The sequence below is a fragment of the Pipra filicauda genome, unplaced genomic scaffold (genome assembly GCF_003945595.2).
Source record: "Pipra filicauda isolate LSUMZ 115617 unplaced genomic scaffold, ASM394559v2 scaffold281_size1565311_pilon, whole genome shotgun sequence".
NCBI classification, from domain to species: domain Eukaryota; kingdom Metazoa; phylum Chordata; class Aves; order Passeriformes; family Pipridae; genus Pipra; species Pipra filicauda.
The window spans coordinates 1295259-1315603 of record NW_024104400.1 but is presented as its reverse complement, the minus strand read 5'-3'; the positions used below and the strand labels follow the sequence as shown (position 1 = coordinate 1315603).

The 20345-nt window shown below is 42.3% G+C and overlaps 1 long non-coding RNA gene across 4 annotated transcripts in view; it reads left to right on the top strand.

The window, feature by feature from the left end:
* The window catches only part of LOC113990279, a 42731-nt gene that overhangs the window by 2893 nt on the left and 19493 nt on the right, over positions 1–20345 (top strand). For 3 of the 4 annotated variants that reach the window (XR_005564058.1, XR_005564055.1, XR_005564057.1), the window contains exons 2-3: positions 3449–3550; positions 5181–5270. This is a non-coding gene — a long non-coding RNA (uncharacterized LOC113990279). The remainder of the gene's footprint in view (positions 1–3448; positions 3551–5180; positions 5271–20345) is intronic. The other variant, XR_005564056.1, reaches the window with a different exon arrangement.

Genomic DNA, 20345 nt, shown 5'->3' with positions numbered 1-20345 from the left:
TCTGCTCATAGTTGCACTCATCCTGTGTGGAGGTTGAGCTCTGGTATGGCCATTAGTACCCCAGAAAAACTTCAGGACTTTATTTGGTTATCCTTGAAGAGCCTCAGTCTTTGATTTTCAGTTCAGTTACAGCAAGTTTTTGAGGAAACTCTCTCAGCAGAAGGATTCTGGAGGACAGACAAGGCCCTGGTCTGCCTGTCAAGTGTGTGCTCCAGGCACTTTCCTCTGGTGTTTCAGTGGGAAACAGAGAGGTGGGATTGCCTTGTGCTGGAGCAAATCCCCTGAGCAGAGGATTTGCAGCTCCTTGGCAGCTCCTTGGCAGCCAAGACCCTTGAGGCAGTGCAGTTTTCCTCCTCTCCTTTTGAAAGCAGCCAGGTATTTGGAAAGATGAATCATCTGCTGGCACAAAATCTTTCATCCCTTTCTACAGGGGTGTTTGTCTTCTCTTTGGGGGATCAGCCTGCAATTAAAACTGTGGCTGTTGTTCACCTCTCAAGGCACAGGGAATTAAAGCAAACAAACCCAAGAGGACAAAGGGCTGTTAAGAAGAGCATTAACTTGGTGACAGTAGTGACATCAGCATCACTTCTTGGTTATGTAGGAGTTGGGTGGATGTGTGAAGTTTTGCTATTGCACCAAAATGCCTGTTTTCAGCCAGGGAACAAGCCTTTTGTCCATCATTCAGACATGTCAGAGGATCTTCATCTCCCTTTTTAGCCCTTGGTCCTGATCCCATCAGTGCTGGAGGTGATGACAGGGTGGAGGGCAATGCCATGGGGCTCCCTCACTCCTGACTCATTAACACCTGGTCACTCCACCCTTTAATCCAATCACCAGTGCCCAAGTGCAGATGTGTTTCACAGCTCTGCCATGTTTGATTGAGTCTCTTATTTATGTATGTAGCTCTCTTGTTTATTTATTTATATTTTATGGTTGCATAAAAATGTATCTTGGTGACTTTCCCCCCTTCCAGACAGCTTCTCATCAAGTCTTCTACTGGGCAGTCAGGCAAAGTTATCTATACTGCTGTGGATTTTATCAATTCAAAATGTAAACAATTAAAAAAGAAAAGGAGGGGTTTCAGGCAGCAAAGTGGCCCTTGAGCACCTCAGTCAAGTGTTGCTTTTAAGTGCTGAATTTTTCATTCCTTTTTTTTTACATTATTTTCTTCCACTTGTTGCTTTATGTGAGTGCACAGAACAGATGAAATGACCTACAGAGGAGGAAATGTGGAAGTTGTTGGCCCACAAAATGCTGTCAAAGGCAGAAAGCAGGCAAATGGACAGAGGTTTAGTATTTCCCTGCCCATCCCTTCCAATCTCTTTGGTTAATAACAACTTTCCTTATTACATAAAGCAACTGCAGATCTAGAAATCAGCAGAAAAACTTAAGTTTGAAAATTTGACTATTCAAGGTGTGATAAAACTTCCCTCTTGAGAAGGTCTGTCACCTTTCATTTGACTTACAAGTGGTGTCTCTCTGGAAAGGTGCTGGGGCCATGTCACAGTCCTGAGCAGGGAGTGTTATAAATATTTGTGAGTTACTGGGGAAAAGATTTGTGGGTGGTTGTTCACAAACAATCTATTGCTCTCCAGAGGAGGGAGGGGAACCTGCTCTCTGCTCTGCACAGGTCCTGGGGTGCAAACCAATCTCTTGTGTGCTGCTGTCTCCCCACAGAGGGGTATCCCCCCGTCGTCCTGGTGGTGACAAGGGCCACCTGGGCCACCTGTGCTGCCCCTTGCTCTCCATCAAGTCCCTTCTCTGGGTCAGATCGAGAACCTGAAAGCCAAGCTCTGTTCCTAGCAGTAAACCCATCAATTATAAACCCTGTACTTATCTGAGAGCCATTTGTGTCATTAACAGTTGGACTCAATGATCTCAGAGGTCTTTTCAGACCTAAATGATCCTATGATTCTTTGATTAGCAGGGTACTTAGAACCAATCATTTTAGCTGGAAATACATAATTATCCTTTCCCAAATCTCACCCCAGTTCAGGTATTCCCTCTGGAATGCTCTCCAGGTCTTTCTCCTTTTCACAAGCAAGAAGCCTTATCTCCAAGCAAACACCAACACTGCTGTCTCTCCCAGTTTACACTGAGTGATGTATTTTCTAATCTGTGCTATTTTGACCTTCTCCAGCAGAAGGTGTGGTAGCCCTTCAGTGGAGCACTGTGGAAGTACCCTTGGGTCCTCCTCCCTCAACCAATGAGTGCCCTGCTTCCTTTTCTGTTGTCCTAAAAATAAGAATTACATTGCTCTGTGCAGTCACATCCCTCGGTCAGAGCTTCTTGAAAGCAGCAGGCTGTACTGTAGAGTCAAGCTTCCTGGATTCCATTAACATTTTGTTAATGAAATAGTGCTTTGTCAAAGAGTCTTGAAAACTTAAAAGGGTATTTAAGCTTCTTCCATGAGTCAATACCATGTAATGTCAACATTACCACGAAGGGATAATTCAGAGATGTCACACAAAGCTTGTGTTATGCCATTTGCAGTCTAGCAAAACAGCTCAGCATTTATGTTGTTTAATCCATCTTCGAAAATCTTTTGTTCTGAAAAAGTTTGAGATCAATCTTGTCAGTATTTACTGACACAAAGCTGATGTAAGTCACTGTGCTCCTATTGACTCCATCCGAGTTGTAACGATTTACCCCAGCCTGGAATTAAGCCCAAATTAGGCATATGAAGAACTCAATATCAAAGTTTTAAGGAACATGGAGCTGAACGGAGCAGATCCTGGAAATGACAGTGTGGATAGAAGTGGAGTGAAGCAAATAGTTTGCAACGATCTGAGGCGGGAGGGACACAACTGGAAGAGACTTCAGGAAACACAACATTATCTAAAACTTTGCATTGGTGAAATAATGGAATTCCCTGGCTAGAGGCAAAGAGGAAATACAGAAATAGGGAGTTCAGACGTGAGTGCTGGCAGTGACACGAGGGACGTGGGGGCTGAATTCCAAACTGTGTGTTGCTGCAGTGCCCTGGCTTTGTGTCACTGTCGCAGTGAGTCTGCTCAAGGTCCATGAAATCCTTCCTTCCATTCCTCCTTCCCTTCTCTTTTTAGCATTTCTGTAATCATACCTACCATGGAAGGGAGTGGTTTCATCCTACTGGACACTGCAGCAATGCTGTTTGTTTTACCTTTGTACTTTTTAATCCTTTTCCAGTAAAGCTCTGTATAATTGATGTAGTTGAACGTAGCGAACAGTGGCCTCAGCTTGCTTTGTTGAAAATAGAGTGCCTTACTTCATCCTTGGCTGAATCCAAAATGCTCTCTGTGATTATTTCTTGGCTGTGTTGAATCTACTTCAGTTTCAGACTTTGCAGATATATGGGGTCAATTGTGCAATATGTAAAGTGACGTGAAGTTCTTTGGAAATAATTCCCATATTTTGCTGGCAAAGGTTTAGTATTTCACTCACGTTTTGGATTTTTGTTTCAAACCAGGCACTGTGCAAGCAGGGAGCATCCCAGACCCGTGGAGGAGCTCAGCAGGAGAAGAATCAGTGGGGGAAAATAGTCCTAATGCTGTGTTTGCTGGTGGGTCAGGTATGCCGAGGTAATTTGCAGGTTCTGTGGGAGTCAGGGATACTTTCTGGCTTGATTGCACACAGCAGGAAGAAAAATATCATGAGGCTCCTCATTTGTACTTTTATGCTGTTTTACAACCTGGGAAACATTTGGGGAACAAACCAATTGCTCTTTCTGTGAAGAGCTACGGGGCCTTGCAGCCTCTTGCTCCGGGTGAGGTCACTGCCAGGGCAGCAGAAGGGAGAATAAAATATGGACAAAAGGAAACACAGTGCAAAAACAGGGTTTGAAACCATCTGAGAGCAGGTTATACAGCACAGTGTGTGTTCCACCTGTCTTGTATGGAAGGGTCTCAAAATGCTTGGCTTTTCCTGGGAGATGCCTTGTCCAAAGGAGGCTGTACCTGTGTTTATGCAGGACAAGCATAATTTTACAATTAAATTAAATTTTAGCATTGTCTCTCCCATCCCAGTATATTTGATCAGGTGCTTTAAAGGAATAATATATTTGCTAAGTAGGAAAATGTGAAAAAAACACAAATGTTACATAAGAAGTGGAATCAGATCCTGCTGTTATAAATCAAACTTGGAGGGAGCACCACGAACCTGAAACACCTCAGTCAGCACTGCAGCAAAATGAACATGGCAATGGAGGGGATGTTTAAATTGAGGTTAAAAGAAAAACAAACCCAAGTACTTCTAATAAAAACCAAAATAATAATGATATGGGGAGTAATGCAACTGTACCTGTGAACTGCCATTCAGTCACAGACTGGCCCAAAGGCTTTAAAGCTTTTAATAAAAATAAAATATGAATAAGAGGAGTCTGACAAAGCAATGCAGGATCGTGTGCATTTTAATCTAGTATTTAAAAAAAAAAAAAAAAAGAAAAAAAAAAAGTCCTTGAAGACAGTTGAGACTGAAGAACTGATTCAGGAGGTAGAAACTGTGTCCAGAGATTTGTATCTGTGGCAGTGGAGGTTTGAAGGAGGAGGGAAGTGGCCACATCAGGTGTGTGATGGCAGTGGGAGCAGGGAGAACCTCTGCTAACCCAGGGAAAAGGGATCAAATCCCAGAGATGCAACTGCCCTCTCCCAGTAGCAAAATGAGACTCCCTTGCAGATGCAGAGCTGATACATCTTACAAAAAATCAGATGTTACAAAAATTTAATCTAAATTGTTCTTAAAAACGTCAGGTGCCTGATACAAAGGCTCTGCAGATAATCTGCAAGACTATTTATTATGCTTCTGCTTCTCTTAAAAATCCTTTTCTGATTTTCTTTACCTCATCAAAGACATTAAACATTTGTAAATCTGCTTGTACATGAATCTGCATCTCCCCTTGTCTCAGTTCTCCATGTATAAATTGAAGAGAAGAGTATTTTCATCTGTACTTCTCTGTATTTCCTGTGTAAAGGCTGAATTCTGGGGAAAACAGCTCGGTATTGCTCTGTGTTTAGACAGTGCCCACCCAAGCAGAATCCTTTTGTTGTCCAAGGGCTCCCAGATCTGACCAGAGAACAGGTAATTTCTGAGCCAAACAGAATATTTCCTCTAGATTGCATTAACCTGGGTAATTGAAAGAAATCAGTGTTTTTACCACTTTATCATGTGTTGAGCAACTGCTGATTGCAGTTTCCCTGTTCCAGGCAGTTTGAACAGAGGTCTGTGGTGCTCCAGCTCGTTGGGAACTTCTGTGCTCAGGCCAGGAGGATGCTACAGATGGAGCTGATCTGTGAGTAAGTTTCTGGAGGCCATTATGTCTCCTACAGTTTTGGGTTTTTTTTTTTTCTAAAGGAGCCATTGCTCTGTCCCTGTCTGTGTGTGAGGGAGAGAGAGGAAGAGCATCGCTCGAGGGTTTCACTTGTCACGCTGCCTAAATACCCCTTATTTTTAGCTGGAGTCTTCTGAATACGAGATCCCACTACAGGTAGGTGAAGTGACCTCTTTGGGTTTGAATCTGCTCTTCTGTGGCAGATTCAAGGCTGCAGCTTTGAACAGGAGCCCCCTCCTGCTCCGTGCACAGCTCTTTGAATTGCCCCTGATCCGCTTCTAAGGCTCCCCGGTTGCGAGCGGGGCCCTTTGAAGATGAATGTCCCAGCACAAGGCAAACATGAAACAAAACCTACTCCCTTATGTCAGAGTGAGCAGCAGATTCCTCAAAGTCCTCCAGCACAATGGTGGCTCTTTGGTGGGTGAGAGGAAATAGGTTCACCCGCTTGTGAGAGCAGAACAAAATTGCACAGGGCCGCGCCTCGGGAAAAGAAAGGGGATTTTGGGGGGCTCTGCAATGTTCAAGTCTGGCCAAACTTATTTCAACTCGACTTCTTTGGATCTCACTGATGAAGGCAAATCTGCAGTTATCAGTTTTCCTCCCCCTTAACGTTTGCTGCGTGTTCAAGGGGACGGATATGCCATGTCTTCTTGAGGGGGAATATTCTTCTTTGTCTCCATGAAAATCATCACCCCAGCTCCACAGGCTGTGTGTAATCATAATTTTCTGGTACATTTGGGACATGATGTAGAGCCCTGGGAGCTGAAGGGCCCAGAGGTCCTTGGGAGAGTGGTACAACTATAGGAAGTGTTTTGTTATCTATCCTATTCTGAATATTTCAGTGACAATTGACACTAAACTATCCATCAATGTGTTTTTTAAACCTGATGGATCCGTTCTTCTGGCCCAGGTGAGTGCTCGTGTAAGATCCAAAAGTTTTCATTTCCATCAGATGATTGAACCAATTTCCTTGAGGGGGTTAATGGGCTTGTAGTGCAAAAATTGAACTGATGTCCCGGGAGAGACTCAGTGTAGGAATAGAATGGAAAAGAAACAGTAAAACAGATGAAAAAAAACCAAAAACAAAACAAAACAAGAGAGATTTGTTGATAGTAATTGGGGGACATTCTTCTCACCTGTCCTGGATGACTGTGAAAATGCAGATGTGTGAACTCCTCTGAAGTAAATGAGGAAAAGCAGAACCCTCTGGGCCATAATTCTTTTCCATATGTGATAGATCCCTCTTCCTTCCAATCAATTAATTGCATCCTAAAAACATCTATTTCTCCCCATTGACTTTAAAGGGATTTTAGATGACTGGCTCAGATAGAGCTGTCTCCACAGTCAGTGATTAAAGTTGGGTTAGATGAGCTGGCAGACTACAACGGGGTTTTTTTCTCCCTTCATGCCAACCCTAAATCAAAAGGCATCTCATCAGAGTATTATAAAATACAGCCTTCAGAGGGAGAGTCTTCTACTTCCATATTCTGGCATCTGAAGGGAGGAGGGAGACTCCCATCAATTTAGAGAGAGGTAAAGATTTCATCTCCCTCTAGAAATCATGGCCATAATGGGAAATTCAGACATTTATGAGATTTGCTTGGCCAAGGCAGAGCTGAGGATGTGAATGTTTCTGTTTGTCTTTGTAGTACTGCAGCAAAAGCAGAATAAAAGATGATTTTAGGGGTTATTTTCATTCTTCCCCCTTCCTCTTTTTCTTATGCTAATAACCCAGGTCTGTGTGACCTTACAAATTGAAACCTTTACCAGCCCTCTCCCTGTGATTGGAAAATAGGGACAAACTGTGAAATAGGGCTAAATGCAGGTGTTTATTAATGGGGAACCTCCCAAAGAAGCATTTCCTAATTCACCAGAGAGGAATTCTCACCAAAATCTCTTGCAAGTTGTGCCTGGTTTAAGTTTGAATGTCAAAACCAGGTAAGATTGGAAGAGATTTAAACAAGTTGCTGGCAATTGGTGAATGTTTTCCTTGGGTTTCAAAAGTTGGCAAACCTGGTATGTACTATAAATATATATGTTTTAAGTCAATGTGGATTTCAAGGACAAGAGAAAGCAGAGCAAGAAGTGGCTTATTTTAGGTTTAAATCAGAAAGGGACATTTATTTGTTTCCTCTAAATCTTAATTTCTTGACACAATGGGTAAAGTATCAAATTATTATTTAAACCTGCAAATAAAGTGAGAGTCCATCTTCCCATTTATAAGTAATGTTGTTATGCCAGAGGACAGACATGGCCGTATTTTTTCCTAATGGAATCTGCATATCTTTTTCCCTGATAGCCCACTGCTGGATATTGATGGTTGCAATAATTGGCCTTTTATTGGTATATTGTGTTTTCTCTGAGATCTTTCAACTTTCTGCAGTAAATCCTTTTCAAGTTTTCCTTCTTTGCTGGTTTAGTGCTTACAAAAGTTGAGAATCTGGAACAGCAGGACTGTGAATAAGACTCACTATTTTGATCTGCTGTATAAATCACATATTGGTAGCTGGTATCTCTAAATTTATATCTTTTTTAGTAGAAATATCTCAGTTGTTTTTGACTATATTTAGCAAGAAAACTCTATCTTTCTCTGCTATTTTTTCCTCCTATTTGTTCCTGGCTCAGAGGCCTGGTGGCACTCAGTGGATAAATGCAAGAAAATCTAATAGTGCCTTTCTAATATACCCATTTATCTGGTATCATATTTTATTTTAACTCTTCATGCAACTCTATAATCACTGCTCTGTTGCTATAATTGGATTTCCAAGTATATTTGTGCCATTAAATTACATCTATAGCTTCTCTATAAACGTATTCAGAGTAATTAGTAATCCTCTAATTTTTAGTGGAGTCATATTTTATATCAACTGTGCTCATTTTTCTCTTCAAATTCTTCAACACATTTGTGCCGATTTTGCTTTTTACACTGGAATTTCTGGCATAAATAATCATTAAGGGTTTTTTTTTTCCCCACTGTGAATCTGAACGGAGCCTAACCCAGCTTTCACTGAATTTAATGGTAATCTTTTCACTTACTTCAGTGGAAACTGGATCAAACCAATAGGTCACAAATTGCATTCAAGGCAAAGTCCCATCTTCTCGTGGAAATAGTTGTGTAACTCACAGTGTTTTGATGGAAGGTGCAAAATAGCTGATTATTTCTAATTTTTTTCTTACCAGATAATTTATAGGTTCTCCTACTCAACTTTATTAATAAGTTATGATATTGCTGTAATATTTAAAAGATTATTTTTATCCTGATTTTTCTGAAAACTTGAAAACCTTTCCACGTGAAGATTTTTATAAGCAGACCTCAATTTAACTATCTATTCATCTCTATTAGAATACCTGGAAATTGGGCATTTTTAAGTTTTAAAAAATATTTTGTCTTCGTTTTAAATTGAAAACTAAACATTTGACTTTTTGTTTTTTTACCAGCTCTCTGTTGTGTCACTTCAGAACTGTGTCAGTTCATTAGTATAATTACTCCTCTTGCTGCTGAATATGAAAACCTGTAAGCACTTCCCTCTAAAAGTGTAATTCCAGCAAATTATGTTCCCAAGTAGGCAGAAATTTATGATGTTCACTTTTTCCAGCGTTTTAATTTTGCTGCTGTGGGGTGGTAACTATATGTGCCAAATAAGATTTTGATTTTTTAAAAAAAAAAAGCCTCTTGCAACTTGCTTTTTAAAGAGTTATTTTGCTCTTCTGCTCTGCTCCCACTCCCTTGATTAGAGGTTTGTTGCTTTGGTGATGTGCTTCTCCTCCAGGCAGTTAATGATCACAGACAACTCTGTAACCTGTAATTTTGGGGGAAGGTTATTGAGAAGGTGATATGGCAACAATTGTAATTGTTTCTATAGCTTAGAAATGTCCTTAGTCTTTGCTGGCCACGTATCAGGACTTGGGACTTTGAGTGGAAGTGGTGCCCAGGATTAGAGACACTTTCCTGGGTTATTTATGCCCAAATTGTGCCAGTTTTAAGGTTAGAAAGAACATTGTGAAAGGTGGTAAATTGTTATTTAACTCTTAATAAAACACCAATGCAGATGGTGCCTGCTCCATCCCAAACAGAAGGTGACCTTGGTAGGCTTGAGGATGGAGCCCCTTGGATATCCAGGGAAAGATGCTTAGCCAGTGGAGGGTTGGCCCTTAATTCCTGGTGTGATTTTTAGAGCTGGAGCATCTTTGCTTTTAGATGGCAGGATAGCAATCACTTATTTATCCAGCTTTTTGACTGAAAAGAGATAAATTGGACTGTTCATATTGGAGATTTATTTTATTTTTCCAGCATAGAGGAGAGTTGTTTATGAGCCTTAAATGGAATAAAAACCCTTAATATAGTAATTTCCGTGCTAATAATTTGAATGGAGCACCAATGCACCTAAAATTCAACCCCTAAATGCTGCAGTTATTTGCATATTGTGTGGAGGTGCCTCCCCACTACTGGGAGCCACATTCCCACCTCACAGGGACACTCCTCCTTGGAGGCTGGATTTTTCCAGTGGATGCCTACGAGCACTTTGTACAGAAATTTTGTCAAAGAATGACTCGTGCCTTGCCGCTTTAAAACCATGGAAACATCACAATGTTCTTTTAGAAATGACTCCAGGAATTAATTGCAAATGACTTATTAATGAAACAAATATTCAGCTGTCACTGGAACTAAACTCCATGATCTGCTTAATGATTATTTTTTGAGAAAACACTTTTGTGTTTGTTTGATCTGCCTCGTGTTAACAGCGGTAGGAAAAGGGGAAAGCGTTTGGTGTCGGAGTGGAAACTTGAAATGGGCAAAAAGGAGAGGAAAAACATCAACCAATGACTGGAAAATGGGTGAAAAGCCCAGAGAAATAGCAGATCCCCCAACAATTATGTTGGAAAGCTGCTCCCCCAGGCAGCCCTGGTGGGGTAATGAGGGTTAAATGTGGGGACACAGGCAGGGGAATCTGGCAGAGAAGGGTTTCACAGGAACATTAATTTGTGTTCCATGGCTGCAAAATGAGCAGGAAAAAATTCACCTCACATGGGCTGGGGGAATGTTTGCAAGCTGCAGAGAGGCTCTCAAATTAATGTGAAATATCAGGTGTAGTTCTGCTAATTTTATAATGAAAATAAGTGCTGCTAATTAGGGAACATGCATTCCTCCTGGCGCTGGAATCCAGGACACCCCACCAAACTCCCCTGCCTGGTGGACCTTGGACCTTCGTGGTGACCATGACCCAAGGGAGGTTTTTCCACAGCCAGCCTGCTGAAGCCATGCATTTTTCCACGTGTTCTCCTCTGCAAGGCACAGATATAAATAGGTAATAAAGCCTTTCCAGGGATGGTGTTTACAAGAGCAGGGACACGGGGCAGAACACGAGCGAGGCAGATCCGCCCGCCTGGGGAACGCAGCTCAGGTGTCCTTCTGCTGGTGCTGCTGAATTATTTACTGCTCAGCAAGTGTGTGCCTGCGTGAGAGATTCAAAGGAGGGAATCTGAGGTGAAACCCCATCCGTTTACCCAGAGCTGACACTGGAATATTCATTATCACATTAAACCCAACCGCAGTGAAAGGGAAGGCTTCCGTTGATTATGTGCTTGCATAAAAGGCTTCTTTGGTGGCAAGCCCATGTGCCAGCGATCTGAATATAAACCCTAGTAAGTGGAAACCATCCTCTTTAGGGCGAATTTGCCTTCTTGGAAGTTATGAGACTTGGCAGGTTTAAATTATGTTTTAAACCTGCGGTGGATTATATGATTTTTCTAACTGGCCACAAGCAATACTAGATGAGCACACACCACACGTGCCCAGTCCCAGCCACAGGCATGAGCCAGGATTTCCAATGCAAAGTAAAAATAAATGCAGATTTTCTATCCAGAGGATGATGCATATTTATCTGGGAGCAATGGCAGTTTGGCAGGGCTGGTACGAAGGTCTCCTCTGGAGTGCCGGGTCTGCTCACACCTGCCTTTCCCTCTCCCTCTTCATCCCAGGTTTGTGCTGGAGCAGAGGGAGCAGCACATCTCAGAGGGGTTTGAGGAGCCCATTGGATTTAGGATTGTGGAGAATTACAGTAAAATACATAGGATTGGCCATAAAACAGACAGGAGGCATTTCCTCTCTCTCTCCATCCATCCCTTGCTTGCTCCTTCCCTGTCTTCCCCCTTCACCAGGGATCCTGTTGAATTTAAAGACTCAGTTAAATCTTCTTCTCTGGGAGGCACAACAAATAGTGAAATGCTGAGCTGAAACACCAGCACACGAGATGAAAGGCCACCTCTGGAGCAGGTTGTCCCACTGGGAAGCAGGAGAGCTGGATGTTCCAGCTTAGGTCTGTAAAGGAGCTTCAAAGGAACCCGGCACAGTGAGGGCTGGGTTTGGTGGACGTGGGCATGTGCAGAGATGTGAGAATAAAACCTATTTCTGTTAGTGCTAAGAATGAGGATTCGCCCACAATTAGTAATTTATTGAAATATGCAACGATTGCATCAGCACAAATAATTTAAAAGGATATAAAATTAAGGTTTCTCAATCCCATAATACTTACAGAAGGCTTTCTACTTTGGCAAACGACAGGGAAGAAACAAGATGATCAGAAGCCAGGCTTGCCTGGTCATAAATAGTGATGGATAAAGCTTGATTTGGAGTGTGGTTGCAATGAAATCCTGAGCTTATTTTCTCGGAATGCTGGAGATATTTATGGCACGTTCTTCCCTTTATGCCTCCTGTTTTCCTCTTTGGTTGGAAATGCATTTTGTGAGTGAGAATAAAACATAAACATATAGTAGATACAAAAGTGTCAAACACCTTCAGCTTTCACTGATCTTCGGAGAGAGAAGGGACAGAAACCAAAATGATCTGTAACTATAATTGAGAGGCAAAAAATTCCGTGTTTAATAAACACTTAAAGGAAGAATTACACATGCCACAAATCCCCTTTTATATTGCACTTAAAATCTCCTTACCTGCCCTTTAGTTTTCATGGTTTTCCTTATCTTCAGTGTCACTTAATCATATTTCAACAGGATTTGCTTCCCCACTGCCCATCTGCTCTTCCTTTCTAGTGCTGTGTTAATGCCAGAACACCATCCCAGTAGTTCCCTTCTCCCAGGCTTTGATGTCAGACACCCGGGGATTCAGGTTTTTTTTTTTCATTCAGGTTCAAACAGAAAAAAAAAAATACCAATACCTGGTTTGTGGGAGTGACAGATACTGTTTTCAAATGCAAATGTCCAGAGTTGGGGCAGGGGATTAACAGGAGGTGACACAACTCTTCTTTGAGTCCCACTGACGTTGAGTGTTGGGACCTGATGGCCATGCTCTGCCCTGTGCTGGCCATGGCAGGGCTTCTACATCATTTTATTAATCCTAAAAGCACTGAATTAGTAATCTTTGTGTATATATATATATATATATATATATATATGTCTTATTTTCAGAGTTAAGGAAGACTTTGTGCATTGTGTCTTAGTTGAGGAGCCTAAAGGTGGGGAAAGGTCTCCTTGAAAGGGGAGAATATTTTTCTTTCAGTGTTGACAGGAAGTCTCCCAAAATAGTTATGTGCTGCCTCCTGCACTAACAAACTTAAAAAAAATGATATAGATCCATTCTAATTCATCATGTAACTGTGAATTAGTCCTTGGGTCACTGATTGGAAGAGGTCTGTGAGTACAGCAGGGGATATTATTCTCTCTCTCACTACTATCTTTGCAGGACATTAAGATCTCATGATAATTCATAAGAATACTTCTGTTTTCAAAGATCAGTGTCTGCAGCAACCAATATTTGAATCTCTGTTCTTGAATTGTTTTTTAATCTAACATAAAGTTGGGAGTTTTTGTCTTATAAGGAAGTGTCTCTTGACTTGCTTACTCTGGTGTTGCCTGAGCTGGTTTTGGTGGGAGCAAACCCAAATGAGACGGGAACCACCAGAGATCCACCAAGGAATGGCCCCCATTCCTTGGGGAAAGCAGGAGACAGGACAGAGGGACACTTGGGACAGACCATAGAGGACAAGTTTGGAAAGAAATGGTGGCTTGGAGGAAGATTAAAGAGGTGTCTCCTTCAAGACACGGATGTGACAGCGAGAGGGGAGGCTGGGGGAGGTAGAAGCAGGCAAGGAAGACAAAGAAAGACTGTTGCTGAGGCTGAAAGCCTGAGTAATAAGAGGAAAGGGTTTGTTCAACTTTGATTTGTTCAGTGAACATGTGATGAAGACAAAAAAACCCAGATTGATTGTCTGGGAGGGAAGAGGCTTTAAGAGGACACATGGGCAGGTGTCTGAAGCAGAGGAGAAACCACCACAGGGCAGGTCATGGGACCAATAGAGAAGAAGGGGTTAGAAAAGAAGGGGTGGCTTTAGCAGTGGAAACAGGAATTACCAAGAAAATGGAAAATGAAGACCATTAGGAGCTGTCTGGAAAGCATTGTTTATTGTTATTACTATTAATTATCATTACTATAATTATTATTATATTAACTAAAGGCTGGCTTGCTTTGAATCTTATAAGCAGCTTCTGTCAGAAAAGTAGAAAACAATTTTTAAATGTTGATTTTTAATTCTGCTTTGGTTATTAAAGACTGTTAATTCTGTTTTATTAGTATCTTGTAAGCAAACAGAGTGAGAACATTCTGTGTGATAGAGATGATTAAGATGATGAACCATTAAAATTTGGTTCAGCATTGGGCACATATGGAAGAAAAGGATTCCAATTAATGCATTACTGTGATGGAAGCACTGCTAAAAGTAGTAATAATGGTTCTCTATTGTCTATGGTTGATTTTAGAAGAGAGAGGGTCCATGAGCAGTCAACATGAGCATTGAAGGAGGAGGGAAAACCCCCTTTTAACCAAGTAGAAATGTCAGTGGTGAACTGTGAAAGGAAGTTGAGCTGAATATTGAGGAAAATTCAAAAAGATAAAAATGATTTCAATTTGGTAGTTCTTCAGTGGTGCTGCAGTTTGGCAGCTGTCAACATCTCAAAATATCATCTCACCCAAACTGTTGAAAGAAAGAAACCCTTTGATTTTTCCCTTGAGACTCCCAAGCTGAAAATGGACTCTTTGTAGTCTCAGACTCATTTCAGACAGTTTTTTTTTTTTAAACATTCTTGCTGGCAGAAACAACTAATTCATAAATAGACTCTCTGTTAATTAAATAAGTTTTATCTTTTTAACTTGCCTTTTAAAATGAAAAAGAAAGTAAATCTCTAACATTTCCTCCTTTATTACGAATCTTAGGGGACTAAGCATCACATTTCTTGCATCATTAATAATGCAAATTAGTTTTTGTTTGCGTCTCCTATAAGTTTATAGTTAGAAGTAAATATTTAATGCACAGATCGGGGAAATCAAATCACGGAGAGCGGAAATTTTCCTTTATAGAACGTTAATGTAAGAAAGATGGGAGGCACTGTGGTTTCTGTTTATTTAACCTTTTTGCTCTTGCTTTTCTTTCAGTAGAACTCTTTGTAACTTGTCGTTAAACACTGCTCTGTTCTTGCAGTATCTGTTTTTACTATCTTTACAGTAGCCACAGCGTTCAGCGTTTAATACCATTTAAAGGAGAGGTTAAACATATCCATAGCCTACTTAGGGCTATAAGGATTATATTTTTTGATCCTGACTATTGCCAGGAAAACCAGGTGATTATTTATAATAATAATAACACCTAAAAATTTGTTGACTTTGCAGCAGTTTTTCTTAGTTTGCTTAATGAAGCAACAGTCAGCCAAATCAGATTAAGCTGCTCAGGGCCTCTATATCATGCCCAGTTTAATGACTCAGGAGGGTAAAATACTTGGAGCTGTTTATTTGTTAGCACAGGGCAGACTGCAGTTAGTGGATATATCCTATACTGGGCTTTTCCCTCCTTATTTTCACACATTATTCTTGAAAATGTTGTACCTCCCTCTGTATGAAATGTCTGTAGGAATGAGGCAAATTACAGATGTTTCCCCACATCTGTGCTTTCTGCAGCCGCTCTGTTCGTTTGTGCGGTGGATAACAAAAAATAATAAGTGTCCTGTTATTTTGGGCGTGAAATCTGATAGTGAAAGAGACACCAGAGAGAATTCTTGGGTGATAAAAATTTAAATAGACCCATTTATCAATATGACAGAGATTTGACCTGAAAGTGAAAGTGTTTGGGAGTTAAGTGGGGTTGTGTAAAGAAAGTTGAGGCTGTGCTACAGATAGACCGGAGGGTTCGTAAGTTATTAAATCAAAATAAAAGGTATTGACAAAACAATAAATTGCCTGGATCACCCCATCTAATAGATTCTGGGAGCACTAAGTACATTCTCCACACTAAAGATGTGTGAAGCCTTTTCCTTTCTCGTACTTTTGTTCCTCTCCTCGGAAACATTCGCGCCGTGGTTGGTTTTGTAACAGCCTTGGCACCAAATCCTGCCTGGGAATGCTGTGCCAGGGAACTGGCTCGGAGCAGTGTGGTGGGGAGCAGGAGGGGTGGCATCTCTGCTATCCTCAGGATTGTTGCACTTTGCAGGTGGGCTCTGAATCACTCTCTGGGTGATTAAAATAATAATAATAATAACAATGGCAGTAGAAACTTCACTGCGGAGGTATTTTGCTAATATCTTTTAAGGGAGAGCACACCGAGGGACTCTTTGCTCTCCTTGGGAGTCCTCAGCAGCATTTCCATGCTGGAAATCTGTGGGATTCAGAGGGGGAGCAGCAGCTGACTGGGATGCTTTGGGGAGCAGTTAATGCCACCTGCTTATGTCACCCCCCAAACCTTTCACAGTGACCATCAGTGTCATCACCTAAACCTTTCACAGGGACCACCACAGCGCTTTGGGGAGCAGTTAATGCCACCTGCTCATGTCACCCCCCGAGCCTTTCTCAGTGACCATCATCTTCCTCAGAGAGGGGCTGAGTTTGCTCATGGAGGGGGAAGGCAAAGGGCTACGGGACATGCTGGCACCAGAGGTTTGGGGAGTGGGTGATGGGGCAGCTCTTCCCCCCAGAATCATCAACTGGGACCTGCTTTTTCCTGACTCCACAGGGCTGGGGGTGAGTACCCCCCACCTACGGCTTCCCCGCCGAGGAGGGAATGAGCCTGGCTCTGTTTGCCTGGAAAACGACACAGATTTGAGACTATTTCCCCTCCTGTGGATTTTTTCCGTGGAGAGGAGCATGGAAGACATTACTATTTATAGTGCACAGTACGTGTGCACAGCGGGACATCCCCCGGCTCTGCCAGCAAACATCCTACCAGTTTGGAGGGGGAACACCTCCCAGCCCCGTGTCCCCGAGATGCCCTGTCCCCTCTCCCAGGGAGGTGGGAAATCACACAGGGTACCACCATCTCCCCCCATCTCCAGCTTGCTTTCACTTCTTTCGAGATGAGATGCTCTCCCCCCCTGCCGTGGAGCTCATCATGAGGCTCCAAGTCAAAGCAAGTTTTCAGCACAAATAGTGGGAGTTTTAAGGGGAGGGAGAGGAACCCAGAAAATGAAGGTGTGAGGGGGTTGCAGAGCACCTGCAGAGCGTGGTTTGGGGATGGACAGTTTGGGTGTGTGTTTGAAATGAAGATGGCAAAGTGTGTTGGTTTAACCAGGGGGTTTGGGGAGTTTTCAAGTGAATGAGGGACTCGGGATCCCTCAGTGCCCACTCCCTGCCTGACCACCCGGGCTTTGTGTTCCTGCACGGCTTTGGGATATCAGAACCTCCTCATCTCAGCTCAGTTACTGATACAGAAAAGATATCTGACAATGGCAATGAAAACAACAGTAAGCAGTTGGAAAGGCCCAGCTCGAATCGTGCTCTGTCAACAGCTTTGCAATCTGTATAAATACGAGTGGAAAGACAAACAGCTCTGATTTCTCTTTAAGAATGTGAGTATCCATTGTCGTAGATTTAAATTAGGATGTTTTACTTGTACTGTATGTAAATTCCTTCTTGGCAAATAACCCGTGTCCACTAATGTATGTGTATTTTGGGCCTGTATAGTTTGGGTCTCTGTGAAATACAATGAAATTTGATAGCACACAGAAATACTTGCATGGAATGTCAAATTTTTTTTGTGTGTGCTTCTCACATATCCATAAAAGAGTTTACACATTTCTAATTACTCATTCAAAAAGAGACTTTACAGCACTTTTAAAAGAAAGCCAATTTTTTCCCTACTGTGTTCTGTTTTTACAGCTTGTGCAAAGCTTATTTAACGAAAGTTTAAGTAATCAGCGAAAGTCATTTCTGAGCAAAGACTGACAGATATGAAGCCTCTTTTCACACTTCATAAGAGGTGGAGAGGGTAGCCATAAAATTTACAGCTGAATAGTACTCTGTTCAGCTTAACTTTATAGAATTATTAGTGTTTCAGGTCTGTGATACATTTTATGATGGTTAAATATCTTAAATTATTCTATGTGTTTTGTGGAGCTGAGCTGTAAGTGCGATAACAGCGACCTACCCTCCCAAACCCAGGGACCTGAATGCTCCCTTGGGGCTGGTGTTGTGCTAAAAATGTGTCTGCAGCTTAACTGAGCTTCATGAGATATTAATAAAACACCAGCGATATGTTCCCTTTGCAGAGACTCACCTCTGGCTATGGAAGTATGAATTCCCAGGATATGGAAATGAGCAGATGGGGACTGTGGGTAAGAAAGGAGTCAGGAGGAAGGTGGCACCTTCAGCTTCTCTGTCCCAGCTCCTGCAGCACAGGGACACACAAGTTTTGCTATATGAGAGACGTGGTGGAGAATAAGTGACAGCTTAGAATCCCAGAATGGTTTGGGTTAGAAGGGATCTTAAAACCCATCCAGTGCCACCCCCTGCCATGGGCAGGGACACCTTCCACTAGCCCAGGTTGCTCCAAGCCCCGTCCAACCTGGCCTTGGACACTTGCAGGGATCCAGGGGCAGCCACAGCTTCTCTGGGCAGCCCGTGCCAGGGCCTCCCCACCCTCACAGGGAAGGATTCTGAGGACATGACCAATTCTGTGGTGAAAAGGCTGAATAAAAGAGGAAGAGCTTGGCTGTATTTTGAGACTGAGAAATTACAAGTCTCCATTTCAGCCGCTCTAGGTGAGCATGGCTGTCAGTCACAGGCATCTGAGTGTGAGTCTTTCTAAATGTCATGAGGTGCCCAGATGTTACAGTGAGGGACAGCACATACAAATATTTATCACACAGTGGTTTGGATTGGAAAGGACCTCTAAAGGCCATCTGATCCAACCACATGGGACACCTTCCACTAGATCAGGTTGCTCAGAGACTCATCCAACCTGACCTTGAATGTGTCCAGGGATTGGACATCTACCACCTCTCTGGGCAACCTGTGCCAGTGTTTTGTGTAGAAAATTTTATCCTTCTGACAGCGTATAACTAAGCAAACAAAAGCAATTACTAAAGGTATTTAAATTGTCTGTACCCTCCTTTCAACCTTTTTTTTTTTTTTTTTTTTTAGTGCTTCAGCTGTAACTGTTTATCCAGGAACAAACAACAGAAAGGCTTTCAAAATTCTTTAAAATAATATAAATTATGTGAACTGGAGTAAAGTCCCACTGCAATTACTTTGAGGTTGGCCAAGAACTGAATCAGGGAGGCAACCTTTGTCCTTACTGCTTATCCCTGGTAGAACACGGACACAAGGAGGTGGCTCAGTTTATACCTTATATCAGCACGTGGTTTAAATACATGTAGTGTAAGGTTTATATTTTTAAATTCATTTTTATGTGAGCCTAATACAGCCTCATGAAGCTCACTCTTGCACCAGATGAAAGCAGTGTCTTTGTAGCATTTGCTGTGGTTCATAAATCACGGTGGCACTTTGTTCCTGTCCACAAGCTGGTTTTTGTGCTAAAGGTTTCAATCATTAGGATGTACAGTATTATCTCAGGCATAGTTGTAGTCCTACAGAAATTATGCTGAGGTGCTTTTGGGTGCCTGAAATTTGTGGGAAAACCTTTGTGTACTAAGTGCTGTTGGAAAGCTGAGACTCAGGGTTCCTGTAGTTGCTGCACTAACAAATGCTGATGCTCTCGACACATGGTGTGACTCTTGGGGATGGTCCTGTGGGGTTGGACTCAGTGATCCTACAGGTCCCTTCCAACTCAGCATGTTCTGTGATTCTGTAACTGTGTGGAAAATTCTCCTGTGTCTTTATGCAATTCAGGAAAATCACTTCCCATTTCAGTTTGCAGATTCCCAGCGTTTGCCTCCGACATCGATTTCAACTGAATTTAAGCTTTTCTGGGTGCTGAAACCCAGACTTCAGGTAAAAATTCTGAGGTCCAGTGCAGTGTTAGGCCCTAAAGGTTTTCCTTTTCGGTTGTTAATACCAACAATTCCTAATCCTGTTCCGTTGACTCTGAAAACCGCACTGGGGAGGCGCCGGGTGATCCCGCACTCAAACGGTTAATTTGCACTACGTTCTGTTAAAGAAAAGGAAAACTGTCACCCTGTCATTTTAGAGTCTGACACTAAGCTTGTCAAAAGAGACAGCTGTTAAACTGAATTACTGTTGACATGCAGAGAAACGGCCCTTTGCCAGATGTAAAGGACATCTGCGGCAATGAAGTGGTACAGGGTGGCTTTTAAAATGTGGTCACACTGGTATTGAATGGGGCGTCTATGGCATTAAAACGTGGCCTTGACTCAGACAGTTTAAGGCAGCGAAGCAGAGCCACTGCCAAGCACAAAGAAGTGCTGATCTGTTGCTGTATCCATAACTTATGCATGAATATGAAAACAGAGCAGTGTCAAAGCTATTAAGCTCTTATCGTGTCTCCAGGAGGATGTGGGTTTAAAACACACAGTAGGAAATATTGTGTGTTTCTGGGCCCTTGAATGTGCGGTAGGTGAGGTGTGAATTCATGAGGTGGATTATGCAGGGAATGAATAGAAATAAGTCGTCTTGTCTTCAGCTAACAACTGCTCAGACAAGAATTGCAAAGGGCATTAAGCTTAGGAAGTGAGGCTGGATGTGCCTCGCGTCTCCGATAAGGCTCTCGGCGTGTGGAGTACGTGGTGGGTGCTGGGGAGGGTCCCCTCTGGAGAGGGGAGCAAAGCAAAATGGAAATATAGGGGC